The 14,018-nt window shown below is 40.1% G+C and overlaps 1 long non-coding RNA gene across 1 annotated transcript in view; it reads right to left on the bottom strand.

Annotated features, from left to right (window-relative positions):
• Positions 1 to 11,623: 11,623 nt before the first annotated feature.
• Positions 11,624 to 14,018, bottom strand: part of LOC132540366 (uncharacterized) — a 113,751-nt gene continuing 111,356 nt past the window's right edge. The window contains exon 3 of the long non-coding RNA XR_009551541.1: positions 11,624 to 12,093. This is a non-coding gene — a long non-coding RNA (uncharacterized LOC132540366). The remainder of the gene's footprint in view (positions 12,094 to 14,018) is intronic.

Genomic DNA, 14,018 nt, shown 5'->3' with positions numbered 1-14,018 from the left:
TGTCTTGGAAAGCTTTAAAATGAACTGAACAACTTAAGAAATAGTAATGTGAAAGTCAGGGGCGGAGCCAAGATGGCAACTTTGGAGCCATAACTGCCCTGAGCTCAAAGAGACAGCAACCTGCATGCAACCCGGAATCCGCTGGATCTGATAGGATATTGGGCTGTTTGTAGGAGGGTGAACACAGCCTGGTCAGAGTGACACCAAAATACAGTCCCATAACTCTCTCTTGGGCTGACAAACTGAGATCAGGGAATAAACAAAGGAAAATGCTTTGATTATTTCTGAGCTCACCCCCCCACACACACACCCCAATACCAGCCCTCAGGGGCAGCTCAGCTGCTCCTAGCAGGCTCCCTGCTTAGCTATTTTCTTTAACAAGATTCCTGGCTCTTCACTGGTGTCATTCCAACCCTCTTCCTTTAACCTCTCTCTTTTATTTAAGTGGCTGGAGCTCTATATGAGTGACAATATACCTGACCAATCAGAGCCTCATCCCTACCTGGGAAAGACTACCTGGAGGGTTGTTGGTTTTTTGTTGTTGTTGTTGTTGTTGTTGTTGTTATTTTTTTTTATTCTTCTCACAATTGGCTGTCTTTGTCCAGGGTGTCTGCAGCCAATCAAGCAGTCCAAGCTGCAGACTGACTGTTAGGGGTTTTCTACTCTATTTTATTTTATTACTACTATTATTATATACACATATCCCTTTTCCATCCATCTTCTTCAGGTTGACCAAAATTAACCATTGTCGTTTTTTCCATTGCTAGACTACCGGGTGTCCTATCCATTGTGAGAGGAACTTGTTTCTCTCTACCTCTTCTCTCCACTCTCCTTTCTTCCTCCTCCTAGCTCATTAAAAAAAAAAAAAAAAAACTCTTTCCTTTCACTGCCCTTCCTTTATTCTTCTTTCTTTCTTTCTTCCTTCATTTTTTATTTATTCTTTTCTTCCTCCTTCTTTTGTTTTCTAAATTCCAGTGAACTGTCAGTTACTTGCTTATAAATGATTTAGGGGATGATATCTAACTGGAGTGGACTCTTTGTGTGGGGGTCTTCTCTACTTCCCTTTCTCCCCTTTCTATTCTTAGAATTTATAGTGGACAGTAGAATTGCATAATTGCCTATTCTTGCTCTCCCTTTTTTCCAGTCTCTTTCTTTTTCTTTTATTTGATTGCTATTTTTTCTTGGATTGGAGGTACTGTTAAGCTAAATGGTATTGGCTGAACTGCATTAATCCTTGCCTCAGTTACTATTGCTGTAATTTCTGAGGTTGGTGACTGCACTTGTCATAAAGGTCTTCATTATAGTGTGGCTTGTACTCAAAACACAACAACTGAAGAATGACAGAACAGAAGAATAAAAACCGGGAGTCGGGCTGTAGTGCAGTGGGTTAAGCACAGGTGGCACAAAGCACAAGGACTGGCATAAGGATCCCGGTTCGAACCCCGGCTCCTCACCTGCAGGGGAGTCGCTTCACAAGTGGTGAATCAGGTCTGCAGGTGTCTATCTTTCTCTCCTCCTCTCTGTCTTCCCCTCCTTTCTCCATTTCTCTCTGTCCTATCCAACAACGACAACAACAATAATAACTACAACAATAAAACAAGGGCAACAAAAGGGAATTAATAAGTAAAATAAATATTAAAAAAACAAATACCTAAAAAAGATAAATAAAAACCACATCAATTTAAAAAAATGGCTAAATTAAGAGCAAATAAAACTGCTGTCACAATGAATCAGGACAGGAGCCCAGAAGAAACTCCAAATCAATCAGAAGTAACCATAGATAGATAATAAAAGTATACAAGCAATAGTAAATCTAATAATCATAGAAATGAAGACTACTATGGAGGAAAGGGCTAACAGAATAAGGGAAACAACAGAGGATAACCTCAAAGAAAATACAAGCTACCTCTAGGTAATTAGAAAAATAAAAGCTGAAATAGCTGAGCTAAAAGGCCAATTAGCAGAACAAGCTAATACTATAACTGAACTGAATTAAAAAGTGAGGGGAGGGAAAGAAGATTTACAGAAGCAAAAAACAAAATTAGCTAGACAGAGGATGAGCTAGAGAAAACTAAGAAAGAGGCATAAGAGCTCAAAAAGAGATTGAGAGACACTGAAAACAACAACAGAGACATATGGGATGATCTCAAAAGAAGTAAAATTCATATAATTGGCCTACCAGAGGAAGAAAGAGAGGAAGAGGAAGTTAATATACTAGAGGAAATAATGGAAGAAAACTTCCAAAATCTAAACAACAGAAAGGACATTAAGATTCAAGAGGCCCAGAGAGTCACAAACAGAATCAACCCAGACCTGAAGACACCAAGACACATCATAGTTACAATGAAAGAAGCAAGGATAAAGAAAGGATCCTTAAGTCAGCAAGAGAAAAACAAAAAGTCACATACAGGGGAAAACCCATAAGACTATCAGTAGACTTCTTCACTTAAACTCTAAAAGCCAGAAAAGAATGGCAAGATATCAGGATTGAAACCTTGAATGAAAAAGGGTTTCAACCAAGGATACTATATCCTGCTAGACATTCATTCAGACTAGATGGAAGGATCAAAACCTTCTCAGACAACAGTTAAAGGAGGCAACCATCACCAAGCCTTGCCTGAACGGGGTACCAAATGACCTCTTATCAACAAGAACATCACTATAACACTTGCCATATGTCAGAGCAAATAAAGAATTGTTGAATAATAGCACTGCAATACATTCAATCCATAATATCAATAAATGTCAATTGATTAAATTCACCCATTAAAAGGCACAGAGTGGGAAGGTGGATTAGAAAGCACAACCCAACCATATGCTGCTTGCAAGAATCCCACCTGTCCCAATAAGACAAACACAGACTAAAAGTGAAAGGATGGAAAACTATCATACATGCTAATGGACCACAAAAAAAGGCAGGAACAGCCATTCTCAACTCTGACACCATAAACTTAAATTAAATAAAGTAATAAGAGATAGACAAAGCCACGACATAATGATTAGAGGATCCATCAATCAAGAAAATTTAACAATTATTAATATCTATGCACCCAATGAGGGACCATCTAAATACATCAAGCACCTACTGAAAGAACTACATAAATACAACAATAGTAATACAATAATAGTAGTAGATTTCAACACCCCACTCTCACACTTAGACAGCTCAGTGAAGCAGAGAATCAACAAAGAAACAAGAGAATTAAATGAAGAGATGGACAGACTACACCTCCTGGACATTTTCAGTCCTTCACCCAAAGAAACTGGAATACACATTCTTTTCAAATCCAAACAGCACATATTCAAGGATAGACCACATATTAGGCCACAAAGACAGTATCAACAAATTCAAGAGCATTGAAATAATCCCAAATATCTTCTCAGACCACAGTTGAGTAAAGCTAACATTCAACAACAAATAGAAAATTACAAAAAGTCACAGAATTTGGAAACTCAACAACATACTGCTTTAAGAACCACTCTGTCAGAGAGAAACTCAAGCAAGAAATTCAAATGTTCCTGGAAACAAATGAAAACGAAAACACAAGTTACCAAAATATTTGGGACACAGCTAAAGTTGTACTAAGAGGGAAATTCATAGCCATACAATCACATATTAAAGAACAAAAAAAGTTCAAATAAACAACTTTACTGCACACCTTAAGGACTTAGAGGAAGAGGAACAAAAGAACTTGAAAGCAACCAAAAGAACAAAAATCATTACAATTAGAGCACAAATAAACAACATGGAAAATAAGAAAACCATAAAAAAGATTAATGAAGCCAAATGCTGGTTCTTTGAAAAATAAGATTGACAAACCCATAGCCAGACTCACTAAAAAAAATGAGGGGAAGACTCAAATTAATAGAATTGTAAATGATAGAGGAGATATTACAATTGACACCACAGAAATACAGAAGATCATGCAAAACTTGTATGAAGAACTATATGCAACCAAGCTAGAGGATCTGGAAGAAATGGAAGAATTCCTAGAAAAATGTCCCTTTCCAAAACTGAACCAAGAGGAACTACAAAGCTTAAATGCACCAATCACAGACAAAGAAATCAAACAGTTATTAAGAATCTCCCCTGAAAACACTTAGAATTGCCAAAACCATCTTAAGGAAAAGAAACAGAAATGGAGGCATCACACTCCCAGACCTTAAACTATATTATAAAGCCATCATCATCAAAACAGCATGGTATTGGAACAAAAATAGGCACACAGACCAGTGGAAAAGAATTGAAAGCCCAGAACTAAACCCCCACACCTGTGGGCATCTAATCTTTGATAAGGGGGCCCAAAGTATTAAATGGAGAAAGGAGGCTCTCTTCAATAAATGATGCTGGGAAAACTGGGTTGAAGCATGCAGAAGAATGAAACTGAACCACCTTATCTCACCAGAAACAAAAAATCAACTCCAAATGGATCAAGAACCTGGATGGTAGACCAGAAACTATCAAATACTTAGAGGAAAACATTGATGGAACATTTTCCCACCTAAACCTCAAGGACATCTTTGATGATACAAATCTAATTGTAAGGAAGACTAAAGCAGAAACAAGCCAATGGGACTACATCAAATTGAAAAGCTTCTGCACAGCCAAAGAAACTATTAAACAAACAAAGAGACCCCTCACAGAATGGGAGAAGATCTTCACATGACATACATCAGACAAGAAACTAATCACCAAAATATATAAATAGCTCAGCAAACTTAGCACCAAAAAAGCAAATGACCCCATCCAAAAATGGGCAGAGGATATGAACAAAACATTCACCTCAGAGGAGATCCAAAAGGCTAACAAACACATGAAAAACTGCTCTAGGTCACTGATTGTCAGAGAAATGCAAATTAAGACAACACCTCACTCCTGTGAGAATGGCATACATCAAAAAGGACAGCAGCAACAAATGCTGGAGAGGCTGTGGGGACAGAGGAACCCTCTTGCATTGCTGGTGGGAATGTAAACTGGTCCAGCCTCTGTGGAGAGCAGTCTGGAAAACTCTCACAAGGCTAGACATGGACCTTCCATATGATCCAGTAATTCCTCTCCTGGTATTATACCCCAAGGACTCTGTAACACCCAACCAAAAAGAGGTGTGTACTCCTATATTCATAGCAGCACAATTCATAATAGCTAAAACCTGGAAGCAACCCAGGTGCCCAACAACAGATGAGTGGCTGAGAAAGCTGTGGTATATATACACAATGGAATACTACGCAGCTACTAAGAGCAATAAACTCAACTTCTCTGACCCATCTTGGTCAGATCTAGAAGGAATTATGTTAAGTGAGCTAAGTCAGAAAGATAAAGATGAGTATGGAATGATCCCACTCATCAACAGAAGTTGACTAAGAAGATCTGAAAGGGAAACTAAAAGCAGGACCTGAGCAAATTGTAAGTAGGGCACCAAAATAAAAACCCTGTAGTGAGGGGTAGACATGCAGCTTCCTGGGCCGGTGGGGGGTGGGAGTGGGTGGGAGGGATGGGTCACAGTCTTTCGGTGGTGGGAATGGTGTTTATGTACACTCCTAGTAAAATGTAGTCATATAAATCACTAGTTAATTAATATGAGGGGGGAAAATTAATTGTATGTCTCGAAGTTTTTTAAAACACAAACTTAGTCTTTTTAATATATAGGCTGTGTATTTGATATGCAGACTCTCTCAAAAGCCTAGACCAAGTAGATCAGAAGCAACCAATAGCACCACTATATACAAGATACTGGATACTTTACAGCAAACCCTTACAAAAGGACTTTTCAAAGTTAACCCAATTACCAAATAACATTAACTATCGATTGTCTTTTGGAACCCTAAGACAGCAGGAACCTCACATCTCCACTATAGAGCCTCTACTTCCCCCAATCCTGGAACCCTTGGATAGGGCCCACTTTCCCGTATGCCCCTCCCAATCCATATCAAATAATGTTGCATCTGCCGATCGCAACTTAATCAACGCAATGATTGCCACCTCAACATGATTCACCTCAGACTGTGTCCAGAGACTTCACATGTGGAAATGACAACCCTTCAGCTTCATTACTCTGGTGAGACCTTTCCTTTCATAGTATACTCTAATTCCATCCCAGGTGGTTCACTTTCTAACAAAGTCCCAAATCCTAGATATACACCAGTTTCTATGAGAGAGAGCATATGTTCACATGTATCCATAAACTACTGCAAAAATATACCTGAAAGCAGAAGTACACTAGAGTTTGCAGTGAGTACCCAACACTTCCTCTCCACTATTCCAAGCTTTGAGTCCATGATTGCTCAACAATTTGTTTGGCTTCATATGTTAACTCTCTTTTCAGTCACCAGGTTCCAGATGCCACCAGGATGCTGGCCAGGCTTCCCTGGACTGAAGACCCCACCAATGTGTCCTGGAGCTCCGCTTCCCCAGAGACCCACCCTACAAGGGAAAGAGAGAGGTAGACTGGGAGTATGGACCGACCAGTCAACGTCCATGTTCAGCGGGGAAGCAATTACAGAAGCCACACCTTCCACCTTCTGCAACCCACAAAGACCTTGGGTCGATGCTCCCAGAGGGATAGAGAATGGGAAAGCTATCAGGGGAGGGGGTGGGATATATGGAGATTGGGTGGTGGGAATTGTGTGGAGTTATACCCCTCCTACCCTATGGTTTTGTTAATTTATCCTTTATTAAATAAAAAAAATTTAAAAAAAAAAAAGAATTTCCCCATCAACAAAAGTCCTGGACCAGATGGCTTCACAAATGAATTCTACAAAACCTTCAGGAAACAGTTAATACCTATACTTCTAAAGCTTTTCCACAATATCGAAGAAACAGGAACACTACCTTCCACCTTCTATGAAGCCAACATCAGCCTGATTCCAAAAGCAGATAGGGACACAACAAAAAAGGAAAACTACAGACCAGTATCTCTCATGAACATAGATGCCAAAATATTAAACAAGATCTTGGCCAACCGGATACAGCAGTATATCAAAACAATTCTTCATCACGACCAAGTGGGATTTATCCCAGGAATTCAAGGTTGGTTCAACATATATAAGTCAATCAATGTCATTCACCACATCAATAGAAGCAAAACCAAACACCACATGATAATCTCAATAGATGCAGAGAAAACCTTTGACAAAAACCAATATCCATTCATGCTTAAAACACTACAAAAAATGGGAATAGACGGGAAATTCCTCAACAGTGGAGTCCATATATAGCAAACCTGCAGCCAGCATCATACTCAATGGACAGAAACTGAAAGCATTCCCCCTCAGATCAGGTACTACACAGGGTTGTTCACGATCACCATTACTGTTCAACATAGTATTGGAAGTTCTTTCCATTGCAATCAGGTAAGAGAAAGAAATCAAAGGAATACAGATCGGAAAGGAAAAATCAAGCTCTCACTGTTTGCAGATGATATGATAGTATACATAGAAAAACCTAAAGAATACTGCAGAAAACTTCTGGAAGTTATCAGGCAATTGAGCAAGATGTCAGGCCACAAAATCAATGTACAAAAATCAGTGGCATTTCTTTATGTAAACACTAAACCTGAAGAAGAAGACATCCAGAAATCACTCCCATTAACTGTAGAAGCAAAATCAATAAAATACCTAAGAATAATGCTGACCAAAGAAGTGAAAGACTTGTATACTGAAAACTATAAGTCACTATTCAAGGAAATAGAAAATGATACCAGGAAATGGAAAGACATACCATGCTCATGGATTGGAAAAATAAATATCATCAAAATTAATATTCTCCACAGGGCCATATACAAATTTAACAGGATACTCATCAAAGAGCCACCAAGCTTCTTTAAGAGAATAGAACAAAAACTACAATCACTTATCTGGAACCAGAAAACACCTAGAATTCCCAAAACATTCTTGAGGAAAAGAAACAGAAGTGGAGGCATCACACCCCCAGATCTCAAACTACATTATAGGGCCATCACCATCAAAACAGCCTGGTACTGGAACAAAAATAGGCACACAGACCAGTGGAAAAGAATTGAAAGCCCAGAACTAAACCCCCACACCTGTGGGCATTTAATCTTTGATAAGGGGGCCCAAAGTATTAAACGGAGGAAGGAGGCTCTCTTCAATAAATGATGCTGGGAAAACTGGGTTGAAGCATGCAGAAGAATGAAACTGAACCACCTTATCTCACTAGAAACAAAAAATCAACTCCAAATGGATCAAGAACCTGGATGTTAGACCAGAAACTATCAAATACTTAGAGGAAAACATTGATGGAACACTTTCCCACCTAAACCTCAAGGACATCTTTGATGATACAAATCTAATTGTAAGGAAGACTAAAGCAGAAACAAGCCAATGGGACTACATCAAATTGAAAAGCTTCTGCACAGCCAAAGAAACTATCATACAAACAAAGAGACCTCTCACAGAATTGAAGAAAATATTCACATGCCATACATCAGACAAGAGGCTAATAACCAAAATATACAAAAAGCTCAGAAAACTTAGCAACAAAAAAAGAAAATGGCCCTATCCAAAAATGGGCAGAGGATATAAACAGAACATTCACTACAGAAGAGAACCAAAAGGCTAACAAACACATGAAAAATTGCTCCAGGTCACTGATTGTCAGATAAATGCAAATTAGGACAACATTGAGATACCACCTCACTCCTGTGAGAATGGCATACATCAAAAAGGACAGCAGCAACAAATGCTGGAGAGGCTGTGGGGACAGAGGAACCCTTCTGCACTGCTGGTGGGAATGTAAACTGGTTCAGCCTCTGTGGAGAGCAGTCTGGAGAACATTCACAAGGCTAGACATGGACCTACCATATGACCCAGTAATTCCTCTCTTGAGTATATACCCCAAGGACTCCATAACACCCAACCAAAAAGATATCTGTACACCTATATTCATAGCAGCACAATTTGTAATAGCTAAAACTTGGAAGCAACCCAGGTGCCCAACAACAGATGAGTGGCTGAGAAAGCTGTGGTATATATACATAATGGAATACTATGCAGCTGTTAAGAACAATGAACCCACCTTCTCTGACCCATCATGGACAGAGCTAGAAGGAGTTATGAAAGTGAGCTAAGTCAGAAAGATAAAGATGAGTATGGGATGATCCCACTCATGAACAGAAATTGAGAAATAAGAACAGAAAGGAAAACTAAAAGCAGGATATGACTAAATCTGGAGTAGGGCACCAAAGTAAAAACCCTGGGGTGAGGGTGAGGGTGGACATTTGGCTTCCCGGCGCTGCGGAGGGAGGTGGGGGGGTTTGGGGGGTGGGATGGGACACAGTTTTTTGGTGATGGGAATGCTTTTTATGTACACTCCTATTAATTTGTAGTCATATAAATCTCTATGTAATTAATATAACGGGAAAAATTGATAGTATGTCTCAAACATTTTAAAGCACAGACTGAGTATTTTTATTACATAGGCTGAGTCTTTGATATGTTGACTCTCTCAAAAGCCTAGACCCTAAGACAGCAGAAACCTCACATTTCCACTATAGAGCCTCTATTTCCCCCAGTCCTGGAACCTTAGGGTGGGGTACACTTTCCTGCATGCTTCTCTTAATTCATATCGAATAATATTTTATCTGCCGATCCCAACCTAATCAACACAATGAGTGCCACCTCAGCATGCTTCACTTCAGACTGTGTCCAGAGACTTCACGTGTGGAATGACAACCCTTCAGCTTCATTACTTGGGTGAGACCTTTCCTTTCATAGCATTTTCTAATTCCATTCCAGGCGGTTCACTTCCTAACAAAGTCCCAAAACCTAGATATAGACCAGGTCCCGTGAGTTAGAGTATATGTTCACACGTATCCATAAACTAGGGCAAAATATATACCTGAAAGCAAAAGTACATAATAGTCTGCAATGAGTACCCCCCAACACTTCGCCTGCACTATTCCAGCCTTTAGATCCACAATTGTTCAACAATTTGTTTGGCTTTGTATGTTAACTCTCTTTTCAGCCACCAGGTTTCAGATGCCAGCATGATGCTGACCAGACTTCCCTGGACAGAGGACCTCACCAATGTGTCCTGGAGCTCCACTTCCCCAGAACCCTGCCCCATTAGGGAAAGAGTGAGGCAGGCTGGGAGTATGGGTCGACCAGTCAATGCCCATGTTCAGCAGGGAAGCAGTTACAGAAGCCAGACCTTCCACCTTCATATCACAATGACCTTGGGTCCATACTCCCAGAGGGATAAAGAATAGGAAAGCTCTCAGGGGAGGGGAATGGGATACGGAGATCTGGTGGTAGGAACTGTGTGGAGTTGTACCCCTCTTGTCCTATGGTTTTGTAATGTCTCCTTTTTAAAAGAAAGAAAGAAAGGGAGAGAGAGAGAGAGAGAGAGAAAGGAAGGAAGAAAGAAATAAAGAAAGAAAGAAAGAAAGAAAGAAAGAAAGAAAGAAAGAAAGAAAGAAAGAAATGTTAATGCTTGCTTAACCTTTCAGAGTTGGAATACAGCTCATAGAATTTCTTTCCCAAGCCTGACTAAGCTCTGCTATACTATATGGGAGCTTATAGGTTGCTAAATCACAATTTTCAGGAAACAAGCTTCACTGAGGTCAATAAAATAGCTCACTGAGATAGTGTACCTACTTCACCATGCACATGACCCAAGTCTGAGCCCAATACACATCATATTAGAGGAAGCTTCCATTTTGTGGTATATCCTCTCTCACTCTCACACACACACACACACCTCCATCCTCCTTCTCCCTCTCCCTCTCTCAAAAAGTTTACTCAGAGCAGCAAAGCCCCAACAATGATAAAAAAAAAAAAATCAGAAAGTAAGCTTTAAGTCTCCAATAACCACCGCCAACATTCATTAAAAAGCCCTCAGAGTGCACCAGAGAGGAGCTCAGGCACCAGGCACGCAGATTTCTGAGCAGGTGTGCTATGAATCAGTCAGCACTGTGTGAAAAACAACACCCTACATGTGATTTATTTTGACTGCTGGCATTCCCCTGACTGTTGTCATTCTGTAGAATTTTCCAAGTGGTACTGAACTGACACAGAGAAGATATATATTGCTCAGAGCATATCGTGGCAATTTTCTAAAGCTACACCTCAATCTGAATCATTAAAAACAGGTAACACAGCAACACACCGAGACCAAAAGAGAAGAATCTTCAAGTATAAAGTCTGACACCCTTGCAAGAGAAGTAACACTATTCGCATTCATTAACATGACAAATGAGTGGTTGTAAATATATATATATATATATATATATATATATATATATATATATAATCTTTTCCACCAATGCTATACAACCTGTACCGTAATTTCTTGAATCCCCTCCCATCTGCTCTACTTTATTCTAGATGTATCTTCTTAGTTCCCAGAATTATTGCAGATGAAGGGAGGGCTCACTCCCATGGGCAACTCATCCAACAAAGAATGCCAGAAGACCTAAGCCAAATTTATCTCTCCATGCCAGCTCACAGTGGGACAGGCACATGTGTTAACCGAAAGTTTCTATCCTGATTTTGTAAAAAGAAAATGAGGTATCACATTACACCTTTGAGAATGTCATATATTTGAAAAGACAGTAACAACAAATCTTGGAGAGGATGTGGGGAGAAATGGAGACACTCTGGGGCCGGGTGGTGGCTCACCTGGTTGGGTGCACAGGTTGCAATGCACAAGGACCTAGGTTCGAACCCCTGGTCCCCACCTACAAGGGGGAAGCCTTGTGAGTAGTGAATCAGTGATTCAGGTGTCTCTCTCTCTTCCTTTTCTACCACCCCCTTCACTCTTGACTTCTGGCTGTTTCTATCCAATAAATAAATAAAGGTAAATTAAAAAAAAAAAAAAAGACAGGAAAAAGGACACTCCTTCACTGTTAGTGGGAATATAAATTAATTCAACCTTTGTGGAAAACAGACTGCAGATTTCTCAGAACACTAGAAATACACCTGCTGTATGGCCCAGCAATTTCTTACTTGGGGATTTACCCCAAGGAAACAAAAACACCTATCAGAAGAGATCTCTGTATACCTTTGTCCGCAGAAGCACAATTTGTAATTGCCCAAGCTTGGAAGCAACACAGATGTCCAATGACTGATGAGTAGCTAAAAAAAAAAAAAAAAAAAAAGATGGTTATACTAGTTTCCCCACCACCACCGCTGCCACCCACCGAGCCTGAAATCTGATATGCAGGTGGATTCTAGCTATTGTCTGGGGAGATGATGTCATGGCTGGAAAAGGACTAGAAAGCTGGATCAGGGAAGAGAGTAGCTCCCTAATATGGGAAAGGGGTATAAATATTGTTGACTGTAAACCCCATCGATTTGATGTGATCTGAGGCCCATATTCAGCTTAGGAGCCTATGACCTCTGCATCCCTGTAGATCTGAGCTCACATTCTGTGGTCATGAGTAGGAACATTCCAACCAGGTTCCAGATGCTAGCATGATGCCGACCAGACTTCCCTGAACAGACAACCCCACCAATGTGTCCTAGAGCTACACTTCCTCAGAGCCCCACCTGACTAGGGAAAGAGGCAGGCTGGGTGTATGGATTGACCAGTCAATGCCCATGTTCAGCAGGGAAGCAATTACAGAAGCCAGACCTTCCACCTTCTGAATCCCACAATGATCTTGGGTCCAGAGGGTTAAAGAGTAGGAAAGTTATTAGGGGAGAGGATGGGATACAGAGTTCTGGTGGTGGGAATTATGTGTAGTTGTACTCCTCTTATCCTATGGTTTGTCAATGTTTCCTTTTTATAAGTAAAAAAAAAAAAACCTATGGTATATATACATGATGGAATACTACTCAGATATTAATGATAATGAAGTCATCTCCTTTGTGTCATCCTGGATGGAACTAGAAGACATATTATTAAGTGAGATAAGCCAAATAAAGGACAAATACCTCATGATTTCACTTGTAAGTGGTACGTAATCACTAGGGATAAGGAGGGAGAGCACAAAGCGAAACGTGAACCAGCATGGCGTATTGCATCAAAACAGGGAACTCTGGGGAAGGAGGAGTTGGAGAGGGTAGAAGAGGACTTTGGGACCCTAGTGCGTAATGAAATAATGCTCATGTGACAATGATTGCACTGTAAAGCATAAACCCCCTCAATAAAGTTAAATGCATAAATAAAAATAATATAATCCTTTGGTTGCTCCACAGGGAGAGGCAGGATTTTCTCGGGGTTTCCATTTGAAGCATAAGTGAAAAGCCAACATATGAAGCCGACATACTGAAAAACTGAACCGAGAAATGGAGAGAAACCACAACCTTATGACATCATTTGAGAATCGACTTTCTGTGCCAGGAGCTAGCATTAACTCTCTGGACATTGCTTTTTCCCTTTTCCTTCTTCCAGCTGATGATGGGTTTCCTATCAAAATGATCCACTGAAATCCAGTCTTCAACAAAATCATTACAGCTACCACTTAACAAGTTATTTTATGGAACAACAGTTATACAGTTATATTCATTATATTATTCAATACTCACAATGACTAATCTTATCATTTGTGTTATTATCCACTGAAACTAAAAAAATGGCTTAGAAATTTTGCATAAATAGCCCAAGAAAGTAGGATTGGTAAATGCTAGAGCTGAAATTTGAACAGTATGCTTTTATTTTTAAACAATATTATTGGTCGGGGGGTGACAGCGCACCAAGTTAAGCTTACATAGCACAAAGCACAAGTACCCACGCAAGGATCTCTGTTCAAGCCCCTGGCTCCCCACCTGCAGGGGGTCCCTTCACAAGCAGTGAAGCAGGTCTGCAGGTGTTTGTCTTTCTCTCTCCTTCTCTATCTTCCCCTCCCCTCTCATTTTCCCTCTGTCCTATCCAATGGGGGAAAAATGGCCCCCAGGAGCATAGTTCAGGCACCAAGCCCCAGAGAAAACCCTAGAGGCAAAAAAACAAACCAAAAGTAATATTGTCCTCTCTCCTCCAAAGAAAAGCATTACAAAACAGGGGCCACATAAGCACTCCCAAAATATGACTCATATCTACTTATTCAAAATCAGCAGGA

This window comes from Erinaceus europaeus, chromosome 9, assembly GCF_950295315.1.
Source record: "Erinaceus europaeus chromosome 9, mEriEur2.1, whole genome shotgun sequence".
Taxonomy (NCBI): Eukaryota; Metazoa; Chordata; class Mammalia; order Eulipotyphla; family Erinaceidae; genus Erinaceus; species Erinaceus europaeus.
The sequence above is the reverse complement of the archived record's forward strand: the minus strand, read 5'-3'. Positions and strand labels throughout refer to the sequence as shown.